Genomic DNA, 12,250 nt, shown 5'->3' with positions numbered 1-12,250 from the left:
TAAGTTTATTTCAAAAAAAATTTTAATATGCTTGTTAAGTTAAATTGATTTTCAAAATTACCATTTGTGATAAATAACTTTATTTAGTACCGTTCACCGATTTAAGTGTGGGCACTGGCTCCTGTAACACAGGTACATACGCTAGCACAGGAGTCAGGGGTTTCGCAATTTTATACTGTACTTGTTTTTATGTCAATAAAGTTAAAGTTAAGTTATAAAGTTATTGTAGTGTAAGCGCTTGCAAGTTCATTAGCGGATGGCGTATTTGTGTTTTTGCCTTGTCATTTATTTACATACACATTATAATTGCCTAAAATTAAAGAACTCTGCAATAAAAAGGTAAGCGGTAAATATCCCAAAAACAAACCTATTTACATAATCATACGTTCTTTTATCTTTTGGTTTATTCAACCAAAAGCTTCGTTAAAAACATGAAATTGAGTCGTGGAGCCAAACAAGCAAGCAAAATGTTTGCGCATCAAAAGCATCAAGACAAATATTATCGCAGCATCCCCCGGGTGCGCTCCCGGCATTCTGCGCCTGTTTATGGCAGTAGGTAGTTCTTATATGCATAGGGCTGCCATGCGGTCCCGTGACCGCATTTGCATTTTCGGTTTTTGTCTCTTTTTGTCCAAAATTGGAACGACTTTTGTAGATGAAAAACAGGGCATCGATTTTATTTCGACCCAGGCTTAAGAGGAGCAACATCGTTTTGCCATAAAATTTGTCTATCACAGCCAAGCATAGTAGTCCAGTCATTTAAGCTTAAATTAGGCAAGAATCTCGGAATTAGAGATACCCAGCTGTAAGTCTGTAAATACTTGTATATTGACACCCTAAAAGTTGTCTCAAAACCTACATATGGTAGTGTGTAAGCAACTATTAAATTTTAAGGTCAAAGGTCACAAAAATCGGTTTTTTGCACTTTTTTTGGAAATATCTCATTTCCTATGGGTTTTTTGCTATTTGTATTTATTATCAATATTGTAGAATACTAAATTCTCTACAAATTTTGTTTATAAACTTTTTTTATACGGTGAACCGTTTTCGAGATAGAGGGCGGAGAGCGCGCGGTCACTGCATCACTTCAGGTCAACTTAAGCGCTAATTCCCGTGGGAATTTCGGGAATTCCTTGTTGTAAATAAGCTTTAAGTTTACTAAGGTACCTACATGCCAAATTTCAAGCGTCTAACTTCCGTTAAGCGTTTAGATTTTTCATACAAAAGGATTTTCCCGCTAATTCCTGTTCCCGTGGGAATTCCTAAGTAAACTATAACCTGCCCAGGTGTATGAAGAATAATTGTACCAAGTTTCGTTAAAATCCGTCGAGTAGTTTTTGTTTCTATAAGGAACATACAGACGGACAGACAGACAGACAAAAATTTTACTGATTGCATTTTTGGCATCAGTATCGATCACTAATCACCCCCTGATAGTTATTTTGAAAATATATTTCATGTATAGAATTCTGTCCGTCTGTATGTTCCTTATAGAAACAAAAACTACTCGACGGATTTTAACGAAACTTGGTACAATTATTCTTCATACACCTGGGCAGGTTATAGTTTACTTAGGAATTCCCACGGGAACAGGAATTAGCGGGAAAATCCTTTTGTATGAAAAATCTAAACCGCTTATGTAGACCTGAAGTGATGCAGTGACCGCGCGCTCTCCGCCCTCTATCTCGAAAACGGTTCACCGTATAAAAAAAGTTTTTAAACAAAATTTGTAGAGAATTTAGTATTCTACAATATTGATAATAAATACAAATAGCAAAAAACCCACAGGAAATGAGATATTTCTAAAAAAAGCGCAAAAAACCGATTTTTGTGACCGTTGACCTTGAAATTTAATAGTTGCTTACACCCTACCATATGTAGGTTTTGAGACAACTTTTAGGGTGTCAATATACACGTATTTACAGACTTACAGCTGGGTATCTCGAATTCCGAGGTGAACTTACTATAATGACTGGACTATAGGGATCTCTAGGGGTCACTGATTTCCTATGTAATGATTTTATATTATGGTAGCCACCAACAGCGCTGCTAATGCTTTGCCTGCCATTTTCTAGTTAATTATGTTACTGTTTTCTTGTTCGGCCAGTAAAACTTAAAATCAGGACTGTCGAATACTACGAGGTGGTGACCCTACATGCGAAGACATGCGATATTTTCACTATGGATTCTGTGGGACGCGTCGCAATGCGTGTATTTTTTATTGCACTTTGTCTTTCATATTTCTGCTTGGGAGTCGCCGTTGGTCGGAGAAAAAGATTTTATTGCGTTATGGAAATCGCAATAAATAATAATAACTTAATATGATGACAAATGACAAGACTAAGTAATGTCCATTAAAAACTTGAAATGTCCAGGCTTAGACTTAAAATAAATTGATGATCTAGTAGAGGAAAATTGTAAAATACCAAAAAAATATCAGCCAGATGTTCATTTTCCTCAGTGCATACGCGTAATATTTCACTCAATTTTTATCATACATACACGATGCCATTTTCCGAAGCTTCCCGTTGCGATGCCATAAGGGGCGCGCGTGCGGCCGCGAGCGTAATGCGCCGCGCCACGAATTCTGCTCGTTTGTTTTTACGAGGCGTAGCAAGAGTCATTGCGCAATACTGCACATACGTGGTTTACCGTTTAGGCCAGTTTCTTTCGGAAGCTATTTCTCGCTTTAAATGTAAAAAAGAACTGTTGATACTTAATGGTAGTAAATTGAGTTGGTAAACTCCCAGACAGTACACCGTTTAGTTCCGCAAATGAAAAGTGTTTTGACTAGCCTCGATGTCAGATGCAAAAACATGGATAAAGATCAAAACATACTTACTAATTTGAGCTCAAGACTGGTACATTTTCAGTTTGCACCCTTGTGTTTGTATGTGATACACGTGTGTCTTATCTGTCTACATTTAGTTAATATACATATTTTTAGTGAAACGCGATATAGCATCCATTATTATTGTGTTGGAGGAGCAAAAGCTTTCTTACGCACTACGTACGCGGTGTATCAGCGCACTGAACACGCTTGCGCCATCAATTTTGATTGAACTGTGTCGAACGGCCTTTATAATGGAACTTTATGAATACGGAAAAGCTTGTTTTACGCATTATAGCATTCGGAATAAGTAGAAAACATAAATTCACTGTAATGAACATTATTTTTGCTGGTAAGTCTGAAATATTGCATGTATATTGTCATTGATTCTGGTACAGTAAGGAAGCACGAAAATTTTAAAGATGTTTTTACTTTTATACCATTTTAATTCGTTTTGTAGAACAGTTATTATTCACGTAACTAAATACGATTGTTTTCTGCATGTACTTACTTACCTAAAGAAAAGTTTCAAAATGATGAATAAGATTTTGAAACTTTTCTTCAGGTATGTTTGAATTTTTTAATGGTGACATCGTTAAAAAATAAAGGAGCTGCATATGTAGGTACCTAAAGAAAAGTTTCAAAATGATGAATAAGATTTTGAAACTTTTCTTCAGGTACCTACATATGCAGCTCCTTTATTTTTTAACGATGTCACCATTAAAAAATTCACAATAGATGTGAGCTACTTATTCCTTAGTGACGTTTACCATCTCTAACATATGAAAAATGCCTATATCTGGCCTGAAAAAGCTCAAATATTTGTATTAGAAAGCTGGTACTGGTGTGACAGGCAGCCGACATTAGTCGATCAAAGTTTAGGGAGTTGATATCACATTCTGAGGCACCTGCGCGGAAACGAGACTTGTTCCAGTTGCCAGTACACTCCGACCCGAGAGCAGCACTCAACTCGCATTGCGTTGTTGGGAAATGGGTACTTTTGATTGTACTATGGGCTACAGTTTCAGCTACCGACTATCTATCTCAAAAAATCACTATTTGATGAAAGCGAGAGAAAAATCGCAAAAGGGTAGCTGAAACTGTGGTCCACTGTACGTAGTACCATAAGTAATATATGAAGTAAAACAATATTTTTTGCAGAGTTGCAGAGACTTCTGTAAATATAATTTTTCCTGAAATAACTTTAAATCTAATGAAAAATTACAAATGACCGACAAAATCTAAATAGCAAATCAAAATCATAAATCTTTAAGGTATATTTAGTGCTAAAACTATAAATTACATTTCTACATACTTTGTCAAAATGACATTTTAAACCCCTACCCAACGTACTAATGCAGCCGACTGTACCCACCTAATTGCTCTGCAGTAATTTTCCAATTTTCCCTAATGACGGTTCTAAGCGTTACGTACATGGCCTGCGCTGCCTCAAAGCGCTTTCTACAATTTTGACTGCTTGTAGAAACGTGCTCCAAGGAGCACGTTCATATTACAAGTAATATCAAGAAAACCTACGAAATCTTACAGTAATATGTAAGTCCTGCTACTTCTATGTTGATATTTAAATGTTACAGTCTCAAAACTCATAATTTCAAAAGTGATATTGATTGATTTTTGCAGTCAAAATTGGTTTTGACCGATTATGAGTTTTGACTATAACATAAACATCAGCGGAAATAAAATATAACAAGTATCTTTTTCAGTGTGTCAATTGAACTCAATCAGTGCATCAATTTGTACCTACAGAAGTTTTCTTTCAGGTTTAAAGTTTTTGCATGATAAAAGTTAAATCTTTACAAACGCGAATTGCTAACGACAGCTGAGAGAGTAGAAACGACGTGGGCCTTCATCTCGGCGGCGACAACTTACTCGATTCGGATCGAGTAAGTTATTATTCGTATACCTGGTACACCGACTCGCCACTCGACACCTGCGATCGAGCAAACTCGCCTAAATTGGTATAATGGCGCTGGTATAATTTCGTCTAATAAACGTTTCGTTTCACGAGATGATCTCGTTACTCGTACATAAAATGTAAGTAGGTGAAGTAATATTATTCTAGTTTTAATTCCAGACGCAGGTTAGCGTACCATCCCTATATTGTTGACATTCCACCAGCTCGCACTAAGCGTTTCGATGACTCTTTTATAATGCGAACAGCTAGGGACTGGAATTCGTTGCCTGCTGCTGTCTTTCCCGAAAACTATAATCCGGGCCTCTTCAAGGCGAGAGTGAATAAGCACTTACAGGGCAGATATGTACCATCCTAGACTGCATCCCACTTAACATCAGATGCGATTGTGGTCAAATACCTGCCTTGTTATGCATAAAAAAATTTCTAATGTAATGATGAGGCCTCCCCAACCCGTCTGGCCAGCGTGGGGAGTGTAGGCCAAATCCTCCATTTGCGTCTGGTAAATTAGAGAGGTCCACATCCACAAGGTGGACCGATGACCTGATAAAGGTAGCAGGAAGGCGCTGGATGCAGGCCGCTACCAACCGTGCGACGTGGAAGTCATTGGGGGAGGCCTATGTTCAGCAGTGGACGTCCTATGGCTGAAATGATGATGATGATGAAATTAGAGAGAGTCGTACTCCTGCAGTGGAGACTAAATTACCAGATGATGATGATCTATGAGTCAGATTCTGACCTACCTTTTTAGGTTTAAGGCTCTTTTTAATGAATTTTAGCGTATTTATATTGCACCTTGGGAAACGACATAGGCAATTTTATCCCATGGTTAAGATTTACCGTGAGGCGGGTGAAGCCACGGACAAAGGCTAGGACAAAGGCGGTATTAACATTAATAAAGCCTTCCAAGATTAAGTTTGTAATAAAATGTAAGTAATAACAAAAGCGATTGTATACAACCTTTGTGTTTAGGTTTAAAATTTTTCTCCAATAAAAAATCAGTGCTTTCGTAAAACATGTTTTCGTGAAAACATTCTACTTTTACAGAGTAGACGGGCAAAGTCGATATTCCCCTGTCAAGTTGCTTCCACCTAATTGTGTTTGATCCGGACCGATGTTCAATATCCTGCCTAAATGCTATTCCTGAGCAATTTCACAAATTGATTCTTTTTGTCGACCTAGATACTGAATTGATGGCGAGAAAGCTATAGACAGAAATTCTTTTTCGTATCTAAGACTGGAATTAAATAAAACAGTATTGAAGGTTTGCTTTGTGTAATGAAAAAAACTTTTGGAAACGACTGACGAATCTCAAATACAATTAGGTATTAAGTAACTTTTAGAGTCCTTATGATTATGTTTGTTTATTTAATTTACTCGTTGTTCTCTAACATTACAGATTACCCCAATGCGATAGAGTAGATTAATTAGTACCTACTTATTATATCTATATCAGATACATATATTATATTGGAGGCTCGTAAATAAATAGTTAATTAGCAATCCCGTAATTAAATTATTCTAATGTTAGTGACCATGAAAGTTTCAGCTCGGAAGCATACTGAAAAATCACTGTTTTAATTTTTCCATCTGTCCTTTTCCCCCCAATATGAAAAGCGCGTCTGTCATTAACTCCCACTGAAAGCCTGACACCAAAGCCGTGAAAAATGATCCCGTAAAATAAACAGTTGATTCGGTATATTTGACTTCCATGGAATCAGAAAGCGGCCCCATCATTAATAACGGGCGGTGTGTTTGCGTACTACTCTGCGCTCCCAAATCCACGTGGGTATTACACCGTTACATATTACCCCGAAGTTTTGGGCAGCATGGTTCTCTACATTTATTTAATTACACATTCAAAGTGTTTTGCAGCCAGTTCCTCGTTGTCCGATAAACATCATTCGTTAGTTCTTATCAGCCAAATGACTACCACTGATGGACAAAGGCCTCCCCCATGGAATTGTACAACGATCGGTCCTGCTTTACCCGCATCCAGTTACTTCCCGCGATCTTCACCAGATCGACTGTCCACCTAGTAGGAGGACTGATAAACGTAGAATCATTAATATTTTTCTTTTCTCAGCATAAATAAGGTGATTTTTATGTCTATCAATAGTCGAAATATAAATCTCCTTCAAAAATATCTAACTCGATATCTTAAATTTGAGATAACCTTTTCTTGTAATTTCCTACGATCACGGTGTTAGTTACAATTCGGGACTATTCCCACCTCTCGTTCCCACCACTGAAACTCCTGTGTAGCCAGGATCTACAGCTTGGCCGCATAAAAACCCAACCAATGAAGGTCAAGTTTGTCCCGGGGAAAGTTAAACTGTCATTGGACCCGCAACGAAATTAATCAGAAGAACATAGAAGGAGTTCGAAATTAAGGTTAGACTTCTCTCCATTGCATAGCGGTGTTAGTTACAATGTGGGTTAGAAGGCTTCTGAGTACAGAACCCAGCGAGATGAGAGATACAATGCGGTGTGACGGTCGGCTTACGCGAGCCTAAAGGGCCGCATTATTCGCAAGGTCTCATAGGGAAGGCTCAATATAATAAACACGGATTAATATTGAACGGTTCCGTACACCCGCTAATGTACCCTGTTTGACTTTCATGGGTTCCGTGTAAGTGTTGCAGTCAATTGCGACTATCAGGGTTATAAACTGAGAAAATAATGGTGAATTTTTAGGTGTTATGCGCAGATAACTTATCAATGAATAGAAAAGAGCTTTTAAAAGCTTTACTGAAAACAAATAACGTCTCTTATGAAGTTATCACCCTATTTGATACCTACGTTATGTAGATCGCTGGGATTTCGAATATCCTTGCTCTGAAACAGTAGGTATACACTGTCGATACTCCTAATGTCAGTGAAAAAATAAACTTTTGGTTTGATATAATGTATTTACATTGCAGTTCTCTCACAAGTATCAGTGGAGTTACTTTTAGATTGGTTTATGTGATGTGTCGTTTGAATTCAGACAAACCGTTGTAGCAAAACTTGATGTTTATTAAGCGCGCTCTACACTCGCTCGCGATTCCTGCTGTGAATTCACGCCGCGATTCGCACCGTGCACTTCGCGTTTATATGTGTCTCTCCACACTCGCGAAGCCTCGCAGTCTCGTTCGCGGCCTCAATGGATGACGACGTGATTGTCGCTACTGCGGTGACGCTCTATGCTATATCGTATTACAATTACCTATGTATTAAAAATAAGACACAAATAAAAAATGTTTAATGGGTTTATATATTTCACTAGAGCTTGCCCCACTATGAGTGGAATCCTTAACTTTCTTTATATAGGTTCTATAACTGGACATAAGTGAGTCCTTTTTTTTCAATTCACCCACAGGAATATTCAAAATGTCATTTATCCGCGTCCAGGCATAGTGGGTCTTATTTTTATTTTTATGGTCCTTGTATTTGGACTGCCAAAGTATTGGTTTGGATTGAAAACACTCGATAAATTTCAACTCAAGTTCATTATTCCATGTAGTAATCATTTAAAAAAATAGAACGTTAGTAAGTACGCAATAATGCACAACCACTTGCGACGGCGTCTTCTCAGCTACTGCGAAAAACTGCGAGTGTAGTTGCGTTCGCGATCGCGCGCCGTGAACCAAGCGCGAACCTTTGTCGCGGGACAAAAAACCGACAACGAACGGGGAACGGCGCGAAGCGTGAACGTGAACGCGCGAAAGTCCGCGAAACCATCTACACACGCGTTTCGCGGCTTTCGCGGCCTTTCGCGCCGCGAGTGTAGAGCGCGCTTAAAGAAAAGCCATCCTGCCCTCCGCCGTTGCGGTAAAATTCTGACTACGAGGTTTGCCTGCGACATAAGTTGTGGTTGAATAATATTGGGTTGGGGGAGCGTTATTACAGTTCACCATGGATTACATATTTGGGTTATTATAATTTCGAGGGAAACATTAATTTTACGTATTCCATCAGAGTGAATATTAGTTCTCGCTGGGTCATGCAAATATTTTTAGTTATTTCATACTGGAATCTATGAAGTGACGATAACAAATGAAATTCATCTTTTCGAGAGGCATTTTCGTATTTCATGATTTATGTATAAGTTATGAAATACGAAAATGCCTCTCGAAAAAGCTTGTCATATTTGCTGAAGTACCTACAGTCCCCCCTACCGTTAGTGAATATACCTATTTATGAAGTTTAACGTGATGTAATCAAACACTGCTAAGGCTTGCTATGATTTTTTTAGTACTAATTTTCGATTTTTTTTTGTAGACGTATACCTACTACGTGTACTTTTGACGACGTGTACGACTTATGAGTGGACTATTGCAATTTCATAATAAGCAGTTCTTTTACCGGTGCACTTCAGAAGCTGAACTGATTTTTTATCATCAGCTGATAGCAAGAAGTAATAAAACTATACTAGCACGCAGTTCCCAAGCCCGTTGTACCAAGAACCCTCATCATTACCATAGCGCCGCTGCTGCAGCACGGACAGAACAGACAGATCATTCTGTACAGAAAATGTAACTTCATTCGTTTCAAACAAATGAGTCAATTGAAGGGTACTCCACAGCTGGACAAGGGCTTCAACAAGAAATGTCATAACGACTGGTCCTGCGCTGCCTACACCCAGGTGCTTCCCGCGATTGCGTCGATGCCTTGATCCACAGAGTGAACTATTATTAGCTTCAAGATAATTTATGTCTTCATCATCATCATTTCAGCCATAGGATGTCCACTGCTGAACATGGCCTCCCCCAATTTATGTCTTAGTTTTTAGGCTTTTAAAGAAAAGTATTAAGAATAGTTTTGCCAAAGTTATAAGCCATGATAAACGTCTTATATGGATCTATCCGTGTGAATGTAAGGCCTAAAACATACCTACATCGAATTGCTCTTTTATGGAGAAGTTTCTAGAGTTGAAGAATATTTCAACGGTTCATTTTGTGCTATGCTGCAGCAAAAGGAGCTGCTAAAACACCGCCATAGGGCCAAAACCGGTCCACTTGGCCAATAAATCAGCCGAGATATCGCACAAAGCCTTTCCCATTCTCAACCCTACTCCTTTGACATAAAGACTTATGATGTGACATTATTTTCTTTGCTACACTAAAGTGAACCTTAATGTGATAATAATACAGGTGTTTTAGTCAATTTCGGTGCTTTCTAATGATCTGGCTGCGCCAGCGCCGGCGNATATTTTTGTTTGCCATGAGATTCTGGTACACCTATAACCATTTCAAACCTTATAATTTAATGCTAGATGGCCATTAAAACGGCCCAAAAAAAGTGTAGTCTGCGAGGTGACTCTTAACTGATTATTTTATCGATAAAAAAAATCTTGTGCCGTTATTTGTGTGTATTTTTTTTTGGATTAAATGTGGTTTTAAACGTTTTGTAATACAGGGGGCTTAGAGTAGGCGCACACCGTTGATTTTTCTTCGGCCGATAGTTTAGTCGGGCAGTTGATCAGTAGGGGCATGTATGGGAGTGCGCACACTACGCCGATTCGATTTGGCCGATTCTTCATACAATTTAAAATCGGGCACAACTATCGGCCAACTAAAAATCAACGGTGTGCGCCTACTCTTAGTGCGAGTTTACATCACAAGTCTTCGCTCGCGTCTGCGAAAAAAAATACAATAAATGTGTGACGGCCTGTACAGCGTCCCTAGCGGATATTATAAGAACTAAAATCTTCATAGATTTTTGACGCACTTGTTTGACGTTTGATGTTATGATATGCACACAGATCTTATAATGCTGATTTGCCCGCACCATCTCATCGCTGTGTGTCAAGCCACAGCCTTACAAGTAGATTCCTATTTTGTACTTTTCTACTATAAACGTAATGTAAGAAGTAGTTATATTTTGCAATGTTTTTATTTTCAAATTCGTAATGGTTTTTGTGATTCTTATATGGTTTAAATAAATTGACTGAAAGTGCTACACTATTGAGTGTTTTTTTTTTCATCCATTGTAATAGTTTTTGGCGTAGGTTCCTACAGCTACGGGACTATTCCCACCTCTCGTTCCCACTTCTGCAACTCTTGTGTAGCCAGGATCTACAGCTTGACCGCCAATGAAAACGTAGGTAAAATACTATTGAAAATATTAATTGGCTTCATAAATCTGTAGCTAAATGGTTCAGAACAGTCTCCACTCGCCAGGCAAGCGAAATGTCATGGGCTTTATTTCCCACCATATTTCCCACTCCCATCCCATATGGAACAAAAATCCATAGAGAAGATTGACCAAAAAGGATGTTTGTAAATTGACGCATTATTTTCTTATTTTTTATGGAACTTGACAATGTCAGCCATCATTCAAAACAAAGCTAAAAGTAAAATGTAACGTGTCCGCAATATTTTTGTAATAAAATGTAAAGAAAGTCCAAAAATATAAACCAAAAATGGCGTAAGTTATTACAATCATCATCATCATCTCAGCCATAGGACGTCCACTACTGAACATACTAGGCCTCCCCCAATGCTTTCCATGTTACCCGGTTGGTAGCGGCCTGCGTCCAGCGCTTTCCCGCTACCTTTACGGTGTCGTCGGTCCACCTTGTGGGTGGTCGTCCCACGCTGCGTTTTCCGGTACGCGGCCTCCACTCCAGAACCTTGCTGCCCCATCGGCCGTCAGTTCTGCGTACTATGTGCCCTGCCCATTGCCACTTCAACTTGCTAATCCGTCCGTCGTTCTTACAATACTAATTCTTATTATTAGAATTTTGTTTTTATATCAAGACTTCTAAACTGAACTGAAATATTCAATTACTAAGTAAGTATGTGGGCCAAATCCTCCATTTGCCTCTGGTAAACTAGTAACCGGTCGTGCTCCTGCAGTGAAGACTAAATGATATGACGATGATGCCACTCTTCAATGTCCTTTTCGTGCCTACATATGAGCCTAACCTAACCTAGAGTATGCTTCCACATCATGGNTATTTTTTTCCAGTCAAACTATTGGTTTTAGAGAAAAACTTGTGCAGCATTTATTCATCAGAATAACGTAACCTATCGATAGGTATTTTTTTCAAATATAAATTGTGAAAAAAATCGCTATGTCCATAAATCGCAATTTCGCTCCATAGGCCGCCAAGAAGAAAGTGCACGGCGCTAGAACGTAATCGCGTTGCGCTCAGCTTTGGAAATTAAGTGAGCTGTCATATTGATACGGTGATTAAGTGGCGTGTGATTATATGTGAAAAGAAATTATTTGCATTAAAACTTGCTGCGTTGAATCATTAACCAGTATCAGATTTCTCATTTGCGGAGACCGGTAGTGAGAGATTGTCAAAGAATTAATTGCGGTGTGTAAAAAAGCTTTTAAAAAGCTTCATTGCCGAATATGAAATGCTTTTAGGACATTTTGGCGATGTGAGATAAATAAAACTTAATGTAAGTTGAACAGGTAAGAATTCTTCACATTATGTAAACATAAGACAACAAAAGAACAACCTACCTCTGGTAGCACTAGATGAAGTAGCT

The sequence above is a fragment of the Ostrinia furnacalis genome, unplaced genomic scaffold (assembly GCF_004193835.3).
Source record: "Ostrinia furnacalis isolate ACB-3 unplaced genomic scaffold, ASM419383v2 OfSCF0465, whole genome shotgun sequence".
NCBI classification, from domain to species: domain Eukaryota; kingdom Metazoa; phylum Arthropoda; class Insecta; order Lepidoptera; family Crambidae; genus Ostrinia; species Ostrinia furnacalis.
Note: the sequence above shows the minus strand (reverse complement) of the source record.